Source organism: Aegilops tauschii, chromosome 2 (assembly GCF_002575655.3).
Source record: "Aegilops tauschii subsp. strangulata cultivar AL8/78 chromosome 2, Aet v6.0, whole genome shotgun sequence".
NCBI classification, from domain to species: Eukaryota; Viridiplantae; Streptophyta; class Magnoliopsida; order Poales; family Poaceae; genus Aegilops; species Aegilops tauschii.
Genome location: NC_053036.3, coordinates 45,488,767 through 45,507,836, shown reverse-complemented (window position 1 = coordinate 45,507,836; position 19,070 = coordinate 45,488,767). Strand labels below are relative to the sequence as shown.

Sequence of the window (19,070 nt, the reverse complement as noted above, 5' to 3'; positions counted from 1 at the left end):
ACCAGGGTATTAGATACCGGATTGGTTGCTAAGTGTTAGTAACTCGAAATAAAAGCTGCGGAATAAACGGAGACTAGCTAAAGGTGAGATGACGATATGTGTTGGAAGTGTTTCCAAGGTTGATGTGATCAAGCATCGCATGCTCCCTCTACCATCGAGATTGGTGTTAAGCCTAAATAATTGTTATTTGGTGTTTGCGTTGAGCATAGACATAATTGGATTATGTTTATCGCAATACGGTTATTCATTTAAGGAGAATAATGGTTACTCTGTTTATTTGAATAATACCTCCAATGGTCTTGCACCTAAAATGAATGGTTTATTGAATCACGATCGTAGTGATACACATGTTCATGCCAAAAGATATAAGATAGTAATGATAGTACCACATACTTGTGGCACTGCCATTTGAGTCATATTGGTATAAAACGCATGAAGAAGCTCCATGTTGATGGATCTTTGGACTCACTCGTTTTTGAAAAGATTGAGACATGCGAATCATGTCTATTGGTATATATGCATGAAGAAACTCCATGCAGATGGATCGTTTGGACTCACTTGATTTTGAATCACTTGAGACATGCAAATCATACCACATGGGCAAGATGACTGAAAGGCCTCGGTTTCAGTGAGATGGAACAAGAAAGCAACTTGTTGGAAGTAATACATTTTGATGTGTGCAGTCCAATGAGTGCTGAGGCACGCAGTGGATATCGTTATGTTCTTACTTCACAGATGATTTGAGTAGATGCTGAGTATATTTACTTGATAAAACACAAGTCTGAAATATTGAAAGGTTCAAGTAATTTCGGAGTGAAGTTGAAGATCATCGTGACAAGAGGATAAAGTGTCTATGATATGATCATAGAGATAAATATCTGAGTTACGAGTTTGGTACACAATTAAGACATTGTGGAAATTGTTTCACGACTAATATCGCCTGGAACACCATAGTGTGATGGTGTGTCCGAACATCATAAATGCACCCTATTGGATATGGTGCATACCATGATGTCTCTTATCGAATTACCACTATCGTTTATGGGTTAGGCATTAGAGACAACCGCATTCACTTTAAATAGGGCACCACGTAATTCCGTTGGGATGACACCGTATGAACTATGGTTTAGAGAAACCTAAGTTGTCGTTTCTTAAAAGTTTGGGGCTGCGACGCTTATCTGAAAAGTTTTTGCCTGATAAGCTCGAACCCAAAGCGGATAAATGCATCTTCATAGGACACCCAAAACAGTTGGGTATACCTCCTATTTCAGATCCGGAAGCAAAAGTGATTGTTTCTAGAAACGGGTCCTTTCTCGAGGAAAAGTTTCTCTCGAAAGAATTGAGTGGGGGGTGGTGGAGACTTGATGAGGTTATTGAACGTCACTTCAACTAGTGTGCAGCAGGGCACAGGAAGTTGTTCCTGTGGCGCCTACACCAATTGAAGTGGAAGTTGATGATAGTGATCATGAAACTTCAGATCAAGTCACTACCAAACCTCGTAGGTCGACAAGGATGCGTACTACTTCATAGTGGTACGGTAATCCTGTCTTGGAAGTCATGTTGCTAGGCAACAATGAACCTACGAGCTATGGAGCAGCGATGGTGGGCCCGGATTCCGACGAATGGCTCAAGGCCATAAAATCCGAGAGGATCCATGTATGAAAACAAAGTATAGACTTTGGAAGAACTACTTGATGGTCGTAAGGCTGTTGGGTACAGATGGATTCTAAAAGGGAAGACAGACAATGATGGTATGTATCACCATTAAGAAAGCTCGACTTGTCACTAAGATGTTTTCCGACAAGTTCAAGGAGTTGACTACGATGAGACTTTCTCACTTGTAGCGATGCTAAGAGTCTATTGGAATTATATTAGCAGTCACTGCATTATTTATGAAATCTTGCAGATAGGATGTCAAAACATTGTTTCCTCGACGATTTTCTTGAGGAAAGGTTGTATGTGATACAACCAGAAGGTTTTGTCAATCCTGAAAGATGCTAACAAGTATGCAAAGCTCCAGCGATCCTTCTAAGGACTGGAGTAAGCATCTCGGAGTTGGAATATGCGCTTTGATGAGATGATCAAAGATTTCGGGTTTATACAAAGTTTATGAAAAACTTGTATTTCCAAAGAAGTGAGTGGGAGCACTATAGAATTTCTAATGAGCATATGTTGTTGACATATTGTTGATCGGAAATGATGTGGAATTTCTGGAAAGCATATAGGGTTGTTTGAAAGGTGTTTTTCAATGGAAAACCTGGATTAAGCTACTTGAACAGTGAGCATCAAGATCTATAAGGATAGATCAAAAACGCTTAATAGTACATTCAAATGAACACATATCGTGACAAGATTTTGAAGGAGTTCAAAATAGATCGACAAAGAAGGAGTTCTTGGTTGTGTTATAAGGTGTGAGTATTGAGTAAGACTCAAGACCTGACCACGGCAGAAGAGAGTGAAAGGACGAAGGTCGTCCCCTATGCTTTAGACATAGGCTCTACAGTATGATATGATGTGTACCGCACCTGAAGTGTGCCTTGCCATGAGTCAGTCAAGGGGTACAAGGGTGATCCAGGAATGGATCACAGGACAGCGGTCAAATTTATCCTTAGTAACTAGTGGACTGAGGAATTTTCTCGATTATGGAGGTGGTAAAAGAGTTCGTCGTAAAGGGTTACGTCGATGCAAACTTTGACACTAATCTGGATGACTCTGAGTAGTAAACCGGATTCATATAGTAGAGCAGTTATTTGGAATAGCTTCAAATAGCGTGTGGTAGCTGCATTTGCAAGATGACATAGAGATTTGTAAAGCACACACGGATCTGAAAGGTTCAGACCCGTTGACTAATAACCTCTCTCACAAGCGAGATATGATCAAACCCCATGGGTGTTGAATTCATTACAATCACATAGTGATGTGAACTAGATTATTGACTCTAGTGCAAGTGGGAGACTGTTGGAAATATGCCCTAGAGGCAATAATAAAATGGTTATTATTATATTTCCTTGTTCATGATAATTGTCTATTGTTCATGCTATAATTGTATTAACTGGAAACTGTAATACATGTGTGAATACATAGACCACAACATGTCCCTAGTGAGCCTCTAGTTGACTAGCTCATTGATCAATAGATGGCTATGGTTTCCTGACTATGGACATTGGATGCCATTGATAACGGGATCACATCATTAGGAGAATGATGTGATGGACAAGACCCAATCCTAAGCATAGCACAAAATCGTGTAGTTCGTTTGCTAAGAGCTTTTCTAATGTCAAGTATCATTTCCTTAGACCATGAGATTGTGCAACTCCCGGATACCGTAGAAGTGCTTTGGGTGTATCAAACGTCACAACGTAACTGGGTGGCTATAAAGGTGCACTACAGGTATCTCCGAAAGTGTCTGTTGGGTTGGCACGAATCGAGACTGGGATTTGTCACTCCGTATGACGGAGAGGTATCTCTAGGCCCACTCGGTAATGCATCATCATAATGAGCTCAATGTTACTAAGTAGTTAGTCACGGGATCATGCATTACGGAACGAGTAAAGTGACTTGCTGGTAACGAGATTGAACGAGGTATTGGGATACCGACGATCGAATCTCGGGCAAGTAAAATACCGATTGACAAAGGGAATTGTATACGGGATTGATTGAATCCCCGACATCGTGGTTCATCCGATGAGATCATCGTGGAACATGTGGGAGCCAACATGGGTATCCAGATCCCGCTGTTGGTTATTGGCCGGAGAGATGTCTCGATCATGTCTGCATAGTTCCCGAACTCGTAGGGTCTACACACTTAAGGTTCGATGACGCTAGGGTTATAGGGAATAGATGTACGTGGTTACCGAATGTTGTTCGGAGTCCCGGATGAGATCCCGGACGTCACGAGGAGTTCCGAAATGGTCCGGAGGTGAAGATTTATATATGGGAAGTCCAGTTTCAGTCACCGAAAAGGTTTCGGGGTTTATCGGTATTGTACCGGGACCACCGAAGGGGTTCCGGGGGTCCACCTGCCCCGAAGGACCTAATGGGCTATAGTTGGGTGGGAACCAGCCCCTTAGTGGGCTGGTGCGCCCCCCCCCCCAAGGGCCCAAGGCACCTAGGGTTGGAAACCCTAGGGGGGCCGCTGCCCCCCCCGGGGGGGGGGGGGGGGGGGCGCCCCCCTCCCCCTAGTTGGAAACCCTAAGGGGGCCGCTGTCCCCCTGAGGGGCCGCCGCCCCCCTCTAGATGGATCTAGGGGGCCGGCGCCCCCCCTCCCCTTCCCCTATATATACTGGGGGTTTGGGGGCTGCCAGAGACACGGGTCTCCCTCTCTCTTGGCGCAGCCCTACCCCTCTCCCTCCTCGTCTCTCGCAGTGCTTGGCGAAGCCCTGCTGGAGTGCCACGCTCCTCCATCACCACCATGCCGTTGTGCTGCTGCTGGATGGAGTCTTCCCCAACCTCTCCCTCTCTCCTTGCTGGATCAAGGCACGGGAGACATCACCGGGCTGCACGTGTGTTGAACGCAGAGGCACCGTTGTTCGGTGCTTAGATCGGATTCGGCCGCGATCTGAATCGCTTCGTGTACGACTCCACCGACCACGTTCTTGCAACGCTTCCGCATCGCGATCTTCAAGGGTATGAAGATGCACTCCCCTCTCTATCGTTGCTAGTTACTCCATAGATTGATCTTGGTGATGCGTAGAAAATTTTGAATTTCTGCTACGTTCCCCAACAGGACGAACCCTAGGTACGGGCGGCGCAGCCCCCGGCGGCGGTCATGGAGGCCGACCGCCCCGGGGGGGTGCACGGGCAGAAGCGACGGGCGGCTGATAGGGTTTGGATCGGTTAGGCTGATACCATGTTAGAAGGGATAGAGGGCTTTGGTGGAATAGTTTGATGTATTGCTTGAGCCTCGTGGGCATATATATAGGAGTACATGGTCATCTTGGAGTACAAGGCAAGCCAGAATATTTCTTAGTCTATCCTATCCTATGTTTTCAATCTAGCAATGATACTCAACATAATGTATTGCCTACAGGGGCGGAGCCAGGATTTAGGTATAGGGGGCCAAACGGCAATGAAGCCCGAAAATATTTTATGCCTCACATACTATGCAGCAGTTGCATATTTAATTCTCATTTCCATTTAACTTTGCCTAGAGACACATTTTCTTTTTGCAATTGGATCGCGTCCAACGATAGTTAATACTGGTCAATAATTCTAAACACGCATCATATAACTCTGAAATACGACATGAAATGCCTTGCTACAAAACATTTTATATGAATGATTAAGATGTATGAACGATAATAATCATGTATAATCAAATGGTTTACTTGTAGCTTGCATTTATATATATTTGAGCGGCAAATCATCATGGTTCTGTTAGGAAATTTTATTGTTCTCTTAGCAAAAATTGATCACCATCACCGGAATACATACCTAGAGAATCAAACCCAGCCCCTCGTCCTCCCCTCTGCTACTAGGTCAGAAGTCGAAGTAGATCGGCTCGTCATCGTTGGCAGGCACGCGACAACCACGGATGTTTGATGAAGGGTTGACGGGTCCGAGCTTTCAAACAATTACCGGTGCCTATACCCTAGCACGGCGACTCATCACAAAATCACAAAATCAAAATAACTAAAATCTGATGTAGAAGTTCAACACGATACAAGAAGGTAATTGAAAGAGATTAGTAGATGGTGTGGTGTGTTAGAGGGTGCTTGGATACGTTTTAGTCTCATGACTAAAAGTAGTGGAACTAAAACTTGCTAGCCTCACCCATGCTTGGATCCAAATACTAAAGAGACTAAAATCAAGTTAATGAACATTTATTATCCTCCAAAACCCTCCAATCCAGAACTCGCATGTGTTAAAGGAGAGGAGTTAAATGAGGAGAGAGATGACTAATCCACATTTTAGTAGGGGTACCCCTGACTAAAAATTTTTAGTCTCAAGACTAGTTTTAACCCCTCTTTAGTCAGGGGTGCTTGGAACTTTAGCCTCTTAAAGAGACTATTTTTAGTCAGACTAAAATAAGTCCCTTGGATCCAAGCACCCTCTTAACCTTGCCTAGGTCGTGGTTATAGTCTGAAGAATTGGTGGGTGAAGCAGCCTGTGTCACCGTATGAATCAGATCTGCAGAAGGGAGAGCAGAGGCTGGCAAACGGCGAAGGCCATAGGACGGCAGGTCGGCAACGATGCATCCCCAATCCACGCACGCGCTAATCACGGGAGTATCTCGAGGAGACTTGAGAATGCCAATCGTTCAATCTTGCCTTACGACTATCTCATGGGCCTCTACGTGGGCCTTTTTTTTCTTTAGAACGAGAGTTCACGTAAAGATAGGGGCGGCCAAGTACGTTGTATGTGCAAATCACATCGCTAATTACCCATGCGTATTCAATGCTCGCTCGTTGGGGGTGGGGGGGGGGGGGGGGGGGGGGGCTGGCCCTTGGCTCCGCCACTGATTGCCTAGTCTCTTCCATCAGATCGGTCTTTTGTTGCATTGGCTAGAGCATGCACTTCTACACGTGAGAGCATCTCTCCGCCCCAGCAGCATCATCCAGCACTCCTCTCCCTCCTCTTCCCCCGGCTGCTCCTCCTCCTCCTCCGACTCCAGCAAGTCCGGAGACAGCCGACAGCGATGTGAGCGGCGCGCGCGGCTTTTATCACCCGGATATCCTGCTAGATCTCGTACAGGCGCTCTGGCGTGAGCATTGCGTAGTGGTGATCTTCCTTTGGACCATGGTGGAGAGCTAGAGCGGGAGAGGGAGGAGGTGGATGGGCTCGGACTGGCAGCATGAAGAGGGGCGAGGTGGATGGGCTAGGTTTGCGGGACACCGGTCGGCTTAAATAGGCGAATTTGGTCTCAGGCGGCGAGGCAGAGCGGCGTCACGCGGCGTTCGTCGGATTGCCGGGTTTCCGAGCGTTTCCGTGTGGGACCCCGCCGTCAGACCGACGTGACGGGCGTGCCCAGACATGCCCGGGGGTCCCATATCCGCCCCATATTTGGACTGGATATAAGGGGTGCCGATCAGTCTGGGAGTTTGAGGGGGCCGTCTCGGCCGAAAAATCATGACAACCCAGTGACCGGACGGGCCGCCCAGGCATTTGAAACCGATTTGAAACGCCCGGCTGTAGATGCTCTAAAACCTCCTATGATCTCACGAATATATAGCACGTGCCCCGGCCGGGAGTATTTGGGTAGCTGGATATACGAACTAGCAAGAAGGGGAGTGAGAGGAGAGATGGAGGTAGAAGAGGAAGTGCCGCCGCAACCATTACCGAAGCCTGGGCGTCATATGGAGCCATGTTATAAACTGGGCCAGGCTGTCATCTCTGTAAGTGTCAGCTCATCAGACTCCGGGGCGGAGCCAAGATTTAAACGTAGGGGGGCCAAGATGTCGATGAAGTCAAAAAAAAATGTGCCACACAAACTTCCGGATAGCTTCATATCTAAGCCTGGCCAAGACAGTAGACACACACTTTATTCTTGCAGATGGAGCATGTCGAGCTATAGCTAATATTCGTTAATAATTTCACATACGGGCCAAGTAGACAAAGTTTTTAATCAAATGACTTTGTAATATGATATGAATTAAATGCCTTGCTACGAAATATTATCATATGAAAATTTAAGTTATGCGAACAATAACAATCATTGTATAACCAAATGGTTCCCTTGTAGTGGATTTTAGCTTGTATATACCCCCGTTCCTAAATATAAGTCTTTGTAGAGATTTCACTATAAACCACATACGGATGTATATAGATGCATTTTAAGTGTAGATTCATTCATTTTGCTCCGTATGTAGTCCATCTAGTGAAATCTCTAAAAAAACTTATATTTAGGAACGGAGGGAGTACATGCTTAAATGACAATGCATCACTGATAGACCATTCCAAAAACTCATCATATACGAAGTAACGAAGTTCTGTAGTTATATTAGGAAAAAATTATCAATATTGCTAGAATACAAACCTAGAGAATCATATCCTGCCACTGCTCGTGCCCTCTGCCCGTACGTCGAAGTAGATCGGTTGGCCATCGTTGGCAGGCGCACAAAAACTATCCGTGCTTACCAAAGCCCTACGAGGCATCTACTGCTTCGAGCTTTCGAATGATCACGGGTGCCTGGGCCTAGAGCGGCGACGCATAACAAATCAGGCAATGAAAATAATTAAAATCTGGAGTAGTTCGACAAACAAGGTGAGAATAGAGAGATTCGTAGACAATTTGATGTGTTACCTTGGCTAATTCATTGGCAGCCTATAGAGTTGATGATTGAAGCAACCTGCATCACCGTCGGAATCGGATCTTGAGCAGAGGCGCGCAGGCACGACGCCAGCAGCTAACCCCGCGAGCGCTAATCACGGGAGATATTCCCAACGCCACTCCGCGTACACCAACGCCCAATCTGGCTTTGCTACGGCGAAATCACTAATTGAGGAGTACTCGTTGCAAAGATCACTCCAATTCCACTTGTCGCAACCTAGGAGTTTTCTCTTTTTTCGTAGATCCGTTTATTCAAAACGTTTTATCTCTTAAACCGTGCGTCCAAATTTCAAACCGCTTTCACCGTTGGATTCCTCGCGTCAAAATTTTCAAAATTAGATCCCATGTTAATAGGTTTTGACAAACTTTTTTTCACGAAAAAACCGGATGAAAAAACGGAACCGGAAGCACGGGTTTTTTCCCTTTCCGAAAGAGGCACGCCCGTGCCTCTCGTGGAAGGAAAAAAAAGAGAAAAAGCGTTTTTTTCGTTTCCGAGGAGACACGGCCGTGACTCTCGTGAAAGCACACAACCGTGCCTCTTGCGAAAACAAAACCGTGACTCTCGCGGAAGGGAAAAAAATAGAAACATGTTTTTTTCCCTTTCCGAGAGGCACGGCCGTGACTCTCGCGAAAGCACAACCGTGCCTCTCGCGGAAGCAAAACCGTGACTCTCGCGAAAGAAAAAACAGAAAATACGTTTTTTTCGTTTTCGAGATGCACGGCCGTGACTCTCGCGAAAGCACACCCGTGCCTCTCGCGGAAGCAAAACCGTGATTCTCGCGAAAGCAAAAAACCAGAAAACACGTTTTTTTTCGTTTTCGAGAGGCACTGCCGTGACTTTCGCGAAAGCAAAACCATGACTCTCGTGAAAGGGAAAAAAAACACGATTTTCGCGCAAAAAAAATTCAATTTTTTTTTATTGAAAAGCTAAGGAAGACCGGTGGAAAACAAAAACGTCGAAAAAAACCGTCTAAAAAGCCGAAAACACGTGCGGAAAAATAAAAAAAATCAGAGGGAGCGCCCAGAGCACGACACATGACGAATGGCTAAGAGCGCGTCAAGTGACGCTGATCGTTACGAGGCTCCCGAAAGAGCGCTTGTTAACTAGTTGCTTATGCGGACTTGAAAGCAACTCACTGGTGGGCTTTCACGTGGGCCTTTCTAGTTGTTGCAGAATTCACATCAAGAGATAGGGGGGGGCAGGTACTTCTGTAATGCAATCGCAACGCTAATTAATGAGTGCATACGTAACGTTCGATCCCCCCTTGTCTCTGCCACTGATCAGACTGTCTCCAACAAGTCTGCATGCTTAGTGACCGATATTTAATTTCTCAAAAAAAGTAACCGATATACAATCAGGGTGAAATCATTCATCCAAGTTAAAATTTTAAAACATATAAAGATTAATATCATCTCCTCATTGGCTTTGACAAAGTCAGAAGGATAGTCACCACGGTTACATGACGATATAACCGGGTGTAGGTGAAACATGCAACTGGAGCGAGTGAGTTGCAGAAAACCATCACATTGATGTCTAGGTTTGCAGAAAACACCATTCTACAAATTCTTCGCAGAAAGCATTGATCCTGAGCTTAATCTTTTGCAGAAAACACTGACCTGTCACTTTGGGCATTTTAACCTTGATTATGACATGTGGGTCCTATTTTGATGACGTGGCATAACGGCCGGGAAGTGACGGCATTTGACGGTGCTACGGTGACCACCGACGCGCCTGCTCACTAGTAACTGGCTTGAATCGGCACTGGGTCACCCTCTCTCCTCACTCTCTCGCATCTGGGCCGCCCTCTCTCACTCTTGTGCACATCATCTCTATTCTTCGCCCCCGCCGCCGCCACGAAAGGCGGCCGCCGACCGCTACTCCACCACGCCTTGGTGTCACGAAACCAATGAGGATTCAATCCAGTACGCCACCTCCTCTTGCGATGACATCATCAAGATCAGTTTGGCAGAGCTAGAGCTAGGGTTAGGGTTTGTGAATTGGGTATTTTGAGAATGAGCTTGATCTGAACCTAGGGCTAGTTTTCTTCGTTCCCGCAGCTCCCTACGACCATGCACGATCCGAATTTCACCGACTTTAACGCAGACGTTAGTGTGTTGTGCGAACACCACAAGCCGGCGGAGCGCTGTGTTGCATTTGAAGGGATGCATTCTAGCAGGAGGTTTCTTGTATGTGTTAGAACTAGAGACCCTTCTATTTGTTTATGAAATTTGCTAACTCTTTTGTTTAGTGCTTGCTGCACATTATTTAATGTGGTCAATGGTCAATGCTTTGTTTAGCTATGTGAAGTGCTTGGTCTTTGTTTAGCTCTATGTTGTCATTAGTGCTTGGTGCTCATTGTTTAAATGGGGTCATGTCATTTCAAACATCATGTCATTGAAACAACGCACTACTTGTTTCCAAACATCATGTCATTTCTAACCAGCCAAAGGCCCTAAACCGAAGATGGCAAGCCTGCTGATTCTACTTGATCGAAGCAACCATGAAGCTTGAGGGAACTCTGTTCGAACCCAAAAAAATCTCTCACCATTGTCTAGATAAAATTCACCAGCGGGCATGACATGAAGAGAGGTTTTTGGAAGGGGTCAGGTTGTCGGAGGCATGTGTGACAGCGGTTCAAACACCCGCAAACACTAGTAGAAAAAGGGTCAAATGTGAGACACATTAGTCCCGATTTGAATTTGAGCCGACACTAATGTGTCCATTAGTGCCGGTTTCAACGGCTAGGTGGGCGGAGATCATTAGTACCGGTTCGTGAGCAACCTTTAGTACCGGTTCATGTCACGAACCGGTACTAATGAGGCTGCGTCAGGCTGTGGTCAGGCTAGGGCCCCACGAGCACCTTTAGTACCGGTTCGTGGCATGAACCGGTACTAGAATTTCTTAGTAAGCTGTTTTTTAGTCCCACCTCGCGAAGAGAGAGGCACTAGGAGCGGTTTATAAGCCCTGAGTGCAGAGACGATGAAGGAGAGGTGCAATGCTCACCTGCACGTTGCTTAGCTTTAAGCCTTGAGGAGTAGTGTAGACTGCACGGAGCTATGTGCAGTGCAGTTTACACTATTCCGAAAGGCTTGAAGCTAATTAACGAGCATTGCGCCTCTCTTTTATTTTTAATAACTTATTACAACTCCGGACTTCTTGTGTTACGGCAAAAACAGGATGCACTTCGTGTACAAACTGGACAATCTCATTCGAAGTATCAGGGCCGGTTTCGGACGAAAACTCATCTGTTACACCGGCACTTCATTTTTTTAAACTTATTACAACTTCAGACTTTTTTGCGTTCCGTACACACCATTCAAAGCGACGTCATCAATTTTCAATACTTTCTGACATCATTTGCTATTTTTCAGTCATTTACCGATTTGTTTAGAGAGCTAAATGAACGTGAAATTGAAAATCACTATAAAATAAACTCTGAAAATGTTGAAACTTGGCATGGTATCATCATTTCACCCCCATAGCATGTGCAAAAAAGTAGAGAGGGTTATGGCAAAAACTGGATGCACTTCGTGTACAAACTGGACAATCTCTTTCGGAGTATCAGGGTTTCGGACGAGAACTCATCTGTTACACTGGCACTTCATTTTTTTAACTTATTACAACTCCAGACTTTTTTGCGTTCCGTACACACCATTCAAAGCGACGCCATCAATTTTCAACATTTTCTGACATCATTTGCTATTTTTCAGTCATTTACCGATTTGTTTAGAGAGTTAAATGACCGTGAAATTGAAAATCACTACAAAAAGAACTCGAAAAATGTCGAAACTTAGCATGGTATCATTATTTCATCCACATAGCATGTGCAAAAAAGTAGAGAGGGTTACGGCAAAAACTGGATGCACTTCGTGTACAAACTGGACAATCTCTTTCGAAGTATCAGGGTTTCTGACGAAAACTCATCTGTTACAAAGGCATTTCATTTTTTTAACCTTATTACAACTCCAGACTTTTTGTGCGTTCAGTATGGACCATTCAAAGCCACATCATCAACTTTCAACCATTTCTGCCTTCATTTGCTATTTTTCATGCATTTAATGATTTGTTTTGAGCTAAATGACCCTGAAATTGGAAAGCACTACAAATGAACTCCGAAAAAGTCGAAACTTGGCATGGTATCATCATTTCACCCACATAGTATGTGCAAAAAAGTAGAGAGAGTTACGGCAAAAACTGGATGCACTTCGTGTACAAACTGGACAATCTCTTTCAGAGTATCAGGGTTTTGGACGAGAACTCATCTGTTACACTGTCACTTCATTTCTTTAAACTTATTACAACTCCAGACTTTTTTGCGTTCCGTACACACCATTCAAAGCGACGTCATAAATTTTCAACACTTTCTGACATCATTTGCTATTTTTCAGTCATTTACCGATTTGTTTAGAGAGCTAAATGACCGTGAAATTGAAAATCACTACAAAATGAACTCTGAAAATGTTGAAAGTTGGCGTGGTATCATCATTTCACCCACATAGCATGTGCAAAAAAGTAGAGAGGGTTACGGCAAAACTGGATGCACTTCGTGTACAAACTGGACAATCTCTTTCGAATTATCAGGGTTTCTGACGAAAATAAATAAAGCAGAAAAGAAAAAAACTATATAAAAAATTACTCAGAAATAAATATAAGAAAAAAAAGCAGAAAAGAAAAAAAAACTATATAAAAAAACTACTCAGAAATAAATAGAAGAAAAGAAAAAAACTATATAAAAAATTATTGGGGCGCTGCCCAGTGGGCCTGCTAGACCACGGGCGTGGAAATTCAGGCCCACAAGGGCCAGCAGGCTCACAGGGCAGCGCACCATAGTTAGGCCTAAAAGCCTGCTTTACAGAGGAGTTCAAAGTAGCAGTCGCGGCTGGGTTTATAAACCAGTGCGGCTGCCCTTCGCCCGGCGAGGTGGGACTAAACTTTCTGCACCGCGGGTGGCAGCGCACCACCTTTAGTACCGGTTGGTGGCTCCAACCGGTACTAAAGGGGGGTCTTTAGTACCGGTTGGAGCCACCAACCGGTACTAAAGGCCTGCTCTTCCCGCCTCTTGGCCTGGCCAAAATAGGCCTGTAGTATCGGTTGGTGGCCCAAACCGGTACTAATGGCCACCCCTATATAAACAACACTTACGAATATTTCAGTTGGTTTCAGTTTGTTCTTCGCCCCCGTCGCGCGCGCCCCGTCGCGCCCTAGCCCGTCCCTGTCGCCGTCGTCGCCGCCGCCCCAGCCAGCCCCCGTCCTCGCGCGACCCGCCGCGCCGTCGTCGCCGCGCGCCATCCGCCGCATCGTCGTCGGCCGCCCCGCCCCACCGCGCCGTCGTCGCCGCCCTCCGCCGACGCCGCCGCCCCCGCCCCCGTCGCCGCGCCCCAGCCCGTCCTCGACCGCGCCCCGCTGTAAGAGATCGTCGGCGGCCTCACACACACACACACACGATTTTTTCTATTTTTTTGATGATTTTTTCTGTTTTTGTTTTTTAGTTTTTTATATATAATTTAAGTTTATATAAATGTTAGATTAATGTCAAATGTTAGATGAATTAGGTAGAAATATATGTTAGATATTAATTAATGTCAAATGTTAGATGAATATTAGAATTAGCTAGATATTAATGTTAGATGAGTTAGTTTTTAATAGCTACTTTATATATTTTAGTAAGAAAATTAATAGAACTAGTTTATTTTTAGTAAATTCTTAGTTGAATTTGTTGAATTAATAGAACTAGTTTATTTTTAGTAAGAAAATTTAGGTATCTGAGATTTGATGATCTAATTAAAATATTACTATATATATAGAACTAGCTATTTTATTTTAGTAAGAAAATTAATAGAACTAGTTTATTTTTAGTAAATGCTTAGTTGAATTAGTTGAATTAATAGAACTAGTTGAATTAATAGAAGTAGTTGAATTAGTTGAATTAATAGAACTAGTAAGTGTTTAATGTTTCACCTATATGAACATAGGAAATGTCGTCTGACGACGAAAAAGATTTCATTAAGTGCGAATACTGTGAAGACCAGCGCGGCCTGTGCGACAGAAATTTCCTTGTTGATGATAGCGCTTCAGCATCAAGCTGGATGAGACCTTCGAAGTGGATACAGTAAGTCACAACGACAAGTCTTTTTCATAATTAAGCATGACTTATGCTTCATTTGCTTGAACTTATAATTTTAAATTTTCACTATTCTACTAGCGCATCCCCTGCCATGCAAGAATTTTTGTCTTGGATTAGATAGGTTTCAGTGCTATGGAAACTATGGAGGTAAAGAGAGTTTACCTGAAGACCGAGCATGGTTATACTTTCAACGTCAAATTATACAATGTAGATACATACACCTATTTTGAATGCAAAACTTGGCAAGCACTATGCAAGGCTTATGCATTTGAGCCTGATATGGTTATCACCTTTGATATTCGTCCGGAAGATGATATTGAAGGTAATAGAGACATCTGGGTCGATGTGCAGACGCCTCCAGTTCTACCATTATGTGAGTTAATTTCTCAACCATAATTATGTCTTCGATATTGTTTATTCAAAAATAGTTGACAACTAATTTCTATTGACAGCTTATTTCCATTCAAGCAAACATGTCCGGCGCTTGGTAGACAGGACCGTCCACTGTCCCGGGGCTGAACTAAACTGCGAGGAGATAAGTCATTATGTTTCATGGCTTGAGGATCTTGATGCTGTCAAGAGAAATTATTTTCCTGAATTTGAAAATCTTAGTACTCAAAACGTGCGACCAATAGTGATCGTATTGAACTACGGTCACATGTACTTAGGAAAGATGGTAAGATTTTTACTATTAGTCCTCAGTGCATCTTTTGCATACATTATTTTTCAAGCTAAACTTTCATTGCTAAGTATATTAATTACGGTACGATGTTCTTCAACAGGGACTCCCGATGACAGTTATGCCTTAGTGGATCGAGATAAAGGTCGCATGTCAATTGTTAGCTTACGGCCAAGATATCCTACATTGCACATGAGTGCATTCAGGATTTCTGAAAGCGATGAATGCTTAATAGTGAAAGATTGGAGCAAAATTGTTAACGATCGCAGAGAAGTACTAGGGTGCAGCAATCAGAAGCGCAGCCCACGATTAGGAGACAGGTTCATCTACATGCTCCAATATGATGAATTAGGAGAGCTATACATGTTCTATGCTATTTTACCTGAGAGAGCAGCAGGAGTGAGTTAGCTAGTTCATGCTCTTAGTACTTGTTGTCCTCTCATGCGTGTTCGTGTTCTTCGTCCTGAACTTAATCTCAAAGAGTGATTTGCTTTTGTGGTGTTATGAACGCTTATAATATCATGACCATGTTGAACTCGATGATATCTTTGCTTCTGGTACAAGTGAATGTTTCTTCTTTAAGCTAGTGTTGGTGGTGAGTAGATAGCGGTAATGACTATGATGATTAAATAGTGGTAGTGATGACTATGATGATTTTTAGCTAGCTAGTATACTGTTGTTGGTGATGATATGATGCAAGAGTTTTTATATTAATATGATGATGATGATGATGATGATGATGATGATGATGAGTTATTATCATTTATGAAAGAAACCGCAGATTAGTTTCAACTGGATGGATCCTAGCTAAGTGATCAAGTATATGCCATATCCATATTACTTAGATCACTAAGTTATATGCCATATTGGCATATAACTTAGTGATCTAAGTAATATGGATATGGCATATACTTGATCACTTAGCTAGGATCCACATGCATCCAGTCGAAACTAATCTGCGCTACTTTTACCTAATGATTTAACAACTCATTATAATGTAAAACAATCACTAAATTAAATTGAAAACACAAAATTAAAGAAAAAATAAAAATTAAAACCAAAACACCCCCGAACATTTAGTACCGGTTGGTGTTACCAACCGGTACTAATGTCCTACATGCACCCGGGCCTGGGTCGTGCCACGTGGTGGCACTTTAGCGCCGGTTCGTGATGAACCGGTACTAAAGAGGGGAGATAGGGACGCGATGCCTAGTGGAACCATGTGCTTTGCTCCACGAGGAAATATTCCTGCCGCCTTTGTTTGACAGTCTCTGAAAACTACGGGCTCCACCAGGATTATGTTTCCGTTCTTTCCTTGCTCCTCTCCCAGTTGCTAAGCATGTACCGGATATTATTGTCTTTGTCTCCGCGGGTTTGATTATTTATCGGCTTTCTTAGTCACAAACTCTGTGATGCATTGGCTGTCTTTGTCCAACCGGTGAACATTCGCTGGGAAGTAATTGCCCGTGGAATTGCCCGTGAAATCACAAAGAGCGTTTGGCTCTAAATGAGGGGCAGATTACCGGCACTTCAGTTGATCAACAACAGTTGTGGAATGTAATTTGGAAACTCAAAGTAGTCCCTAAGGTTAGAGTTTTCTGGTGGCGGGTATTGAGGGGCATCTTGCCCGATGAGTGCACTCTTAAATTTCGCCACATGAGAACAATTAGCACATGCAAGATTTGTCTTGCTATGGATGAGGATATGGAGCATGCGATGTTGCACTGCTCGCATGCACGCAGGTTTTGGGAGGAGGCAAGATTGTTCTTTGATGTTCATCTACCTCGCCTTCACCCGCAAACGTGGACAAGAGATATTGTCTGTGATTCCCGGTTTTCGGACAAGGAAAGGGCGATATTCGTAACCGTGATGTGGGCTATCTGGATGTCACGCAATCGCCTAACGCATGATCGGGAAGGATGGGATCCTGCAGCTTCTGTTAGGAGGATCCGAGAGGACTTAGCCATCCTCGAGCTACCCCGGCAACTTACTTCAACATTGCCAGGCTATGGTTGGCAACCCCCTGACGACTCGCATATAAAGATAAACACTGATGCCGCTGTCCATCTAGATGATGGGAATGCGGGGCTGGGAGGTGTTGCTCGTTCTTCATCGGGATTCAAGGGTGCATGGTGCAAGCCAGTTCCAAGTGTCACAGATCCTCTAATTGCAGAGGCTCTCGCGCTGAAGGAAGGAGCGATTTTTGCTACACTTCGAGGCTACACGCATGTGATCATGGAGGCCGACTGTCTAGAGGCAGTTAATCTCTGGAATTCTCGCTATACCGATCGCTCGGTGATAGCACCTATTCTGTTAGAAATTGGAAAGCTAGCTCCTAGTTTTATGTCTTTTTCTATTCAACATGTAATAAGAACAGCAAACGGTCCAGCACATCTCTGTGCTAAGCGTGGGTTGACGCTTACAGTGACTGAAAGCTGGTTAGACTCTACTCTAAGCATCCTGATCAGTAGCCTGTTGGCGGACTGGTCGGCGAATGCTTTTGTTGAATAAAGCTCTCACAAGTTCCCTGCAAAAAAAAAGCTCTTGACCGCCAGGAAATTTCCACTATCTAGAAGAGAAGACGAATACATTTCTTTCGGGAGGACTAGCTCGAGCAATTTCTTTCTGTCTGTTCTTTGTTAATGGTACAGGTAATTTTTTGTGGCTGAAACCATAACAATGGTGGAGTATATCTCTACTAACACTAATCCAATGTATTGACAAAGCAAAAATAAGGGAATGAATTGATCGAACATCAGCTATTCATGCATCTCCATTGGGCAGCTTGGCGTGTCTGTATCTGTGGGCTGCCACCACCTCCTCCTCCTTGCTGTCCCTGCACTCGAAGTAGTACGCCGTGACGGCCGCGACGGAGAACACCTCCACGGCGCCGAGCAGGGCCACGTAGGCGGCGCCGGCGGCCACCCCGGCGCACGGGCTCCGCGGCCACCACCTCAGCGCGAGCGTGTACACCGGTGACACCGCGGCGCCGAGCGCGCACGTCGCGACCACGTAGAGCGCCGCCCGCGCGCTCCTCCCCTCCATCAGCCGCCACACGCGGGACACCGCCGCCGCGCCGTGCCGCCCCGGCTCCGCCACCGACACGACGACCGCCACCGCGCAGACGACGGTGAGGTAGACGAGGAAGAGCGACGCGAGGAGCACGAGCAGCACGTCGAGGAAGAGGAGCAGCAGGGAGCGCTCTAGGAGGTAGACCGTGGCCAGCGCCAGCGCGACGATGGCGCCCGCGCAGGCCACCTCGAGGACGTACCCGAAGGCCACGGTCGCGACGGGGCCCCACAGGTTGCCCCTCGCGCCGCCCAGGACGGCGGGCACGGTCAGGCGCTCGGCGGCGTCGTCGTCATCGGCGCCGGAAGAGAACGCCCTGACGGCGGCGAAGACGGTGGCTATCTTGATGGCCGACCCGACGACCACCGCGGCGAGGACGCACGCGCCGACCTCGAGCAGGAGCCGCCTGAGGTCACCCCTGAGCGCCCTGAAGAGGCCCGGGTACGCGGCGCCGGCCGGGTCGGCGCGGCGCGGCTGATGGCGCTGGCGTCGACCAGCGCGGCGGCGGCGAGGGGCTGCACGGCGAGGGAGTTGGTGAGGAGGAGCGCCGCGGCGAGCGCGGCGGTGAGCGCGACGAGCGGCAGGAAGAGCCCGCCGTGGCGCGCTGGGAGGAGGGCGCCGTGCTTCAGGAAGGCGAAGAAGCACGGTGGCGGCGGTCGGGCCGCCATGGCCGGCTCAGGGATTGAGCTGAGCTAGATCTTGATTGGGTGGGTGGGTGGGCGGGCGGGCGGGGTTGCTCCGTGACCCCGTGCGCGCGCGGAGGCACGGAACGGCGAGCTTATAAAGAGAGGATTTTTGACTTTTTTTATGACGGTGGGTGAACGCGTTGTAAACTTCTCCCGTAACCATCGTAATCAAATCACTTTTGCCGTCGGAAGGGTCATAGCTCGCAACTCGGCCTCGGCACTTGAATGGAAAATTATAGTCT

At 45.8% G+C, this 19,070-nt stretch overlaps 1 pseudogene; it reads right to left on the bottom strand.

The window, feature by feature from the left end:
• Positions 1 to 17,663: 17,663 nt before the first annotated feature.
• Positions 17,664 to 18,854, bottom strand: LOC109736064 (uncharacterized; annotated as a pseudogene).
• Between the last annotated feature and the right edge of the window lie 216 nt (positions 18,855 to 19,070).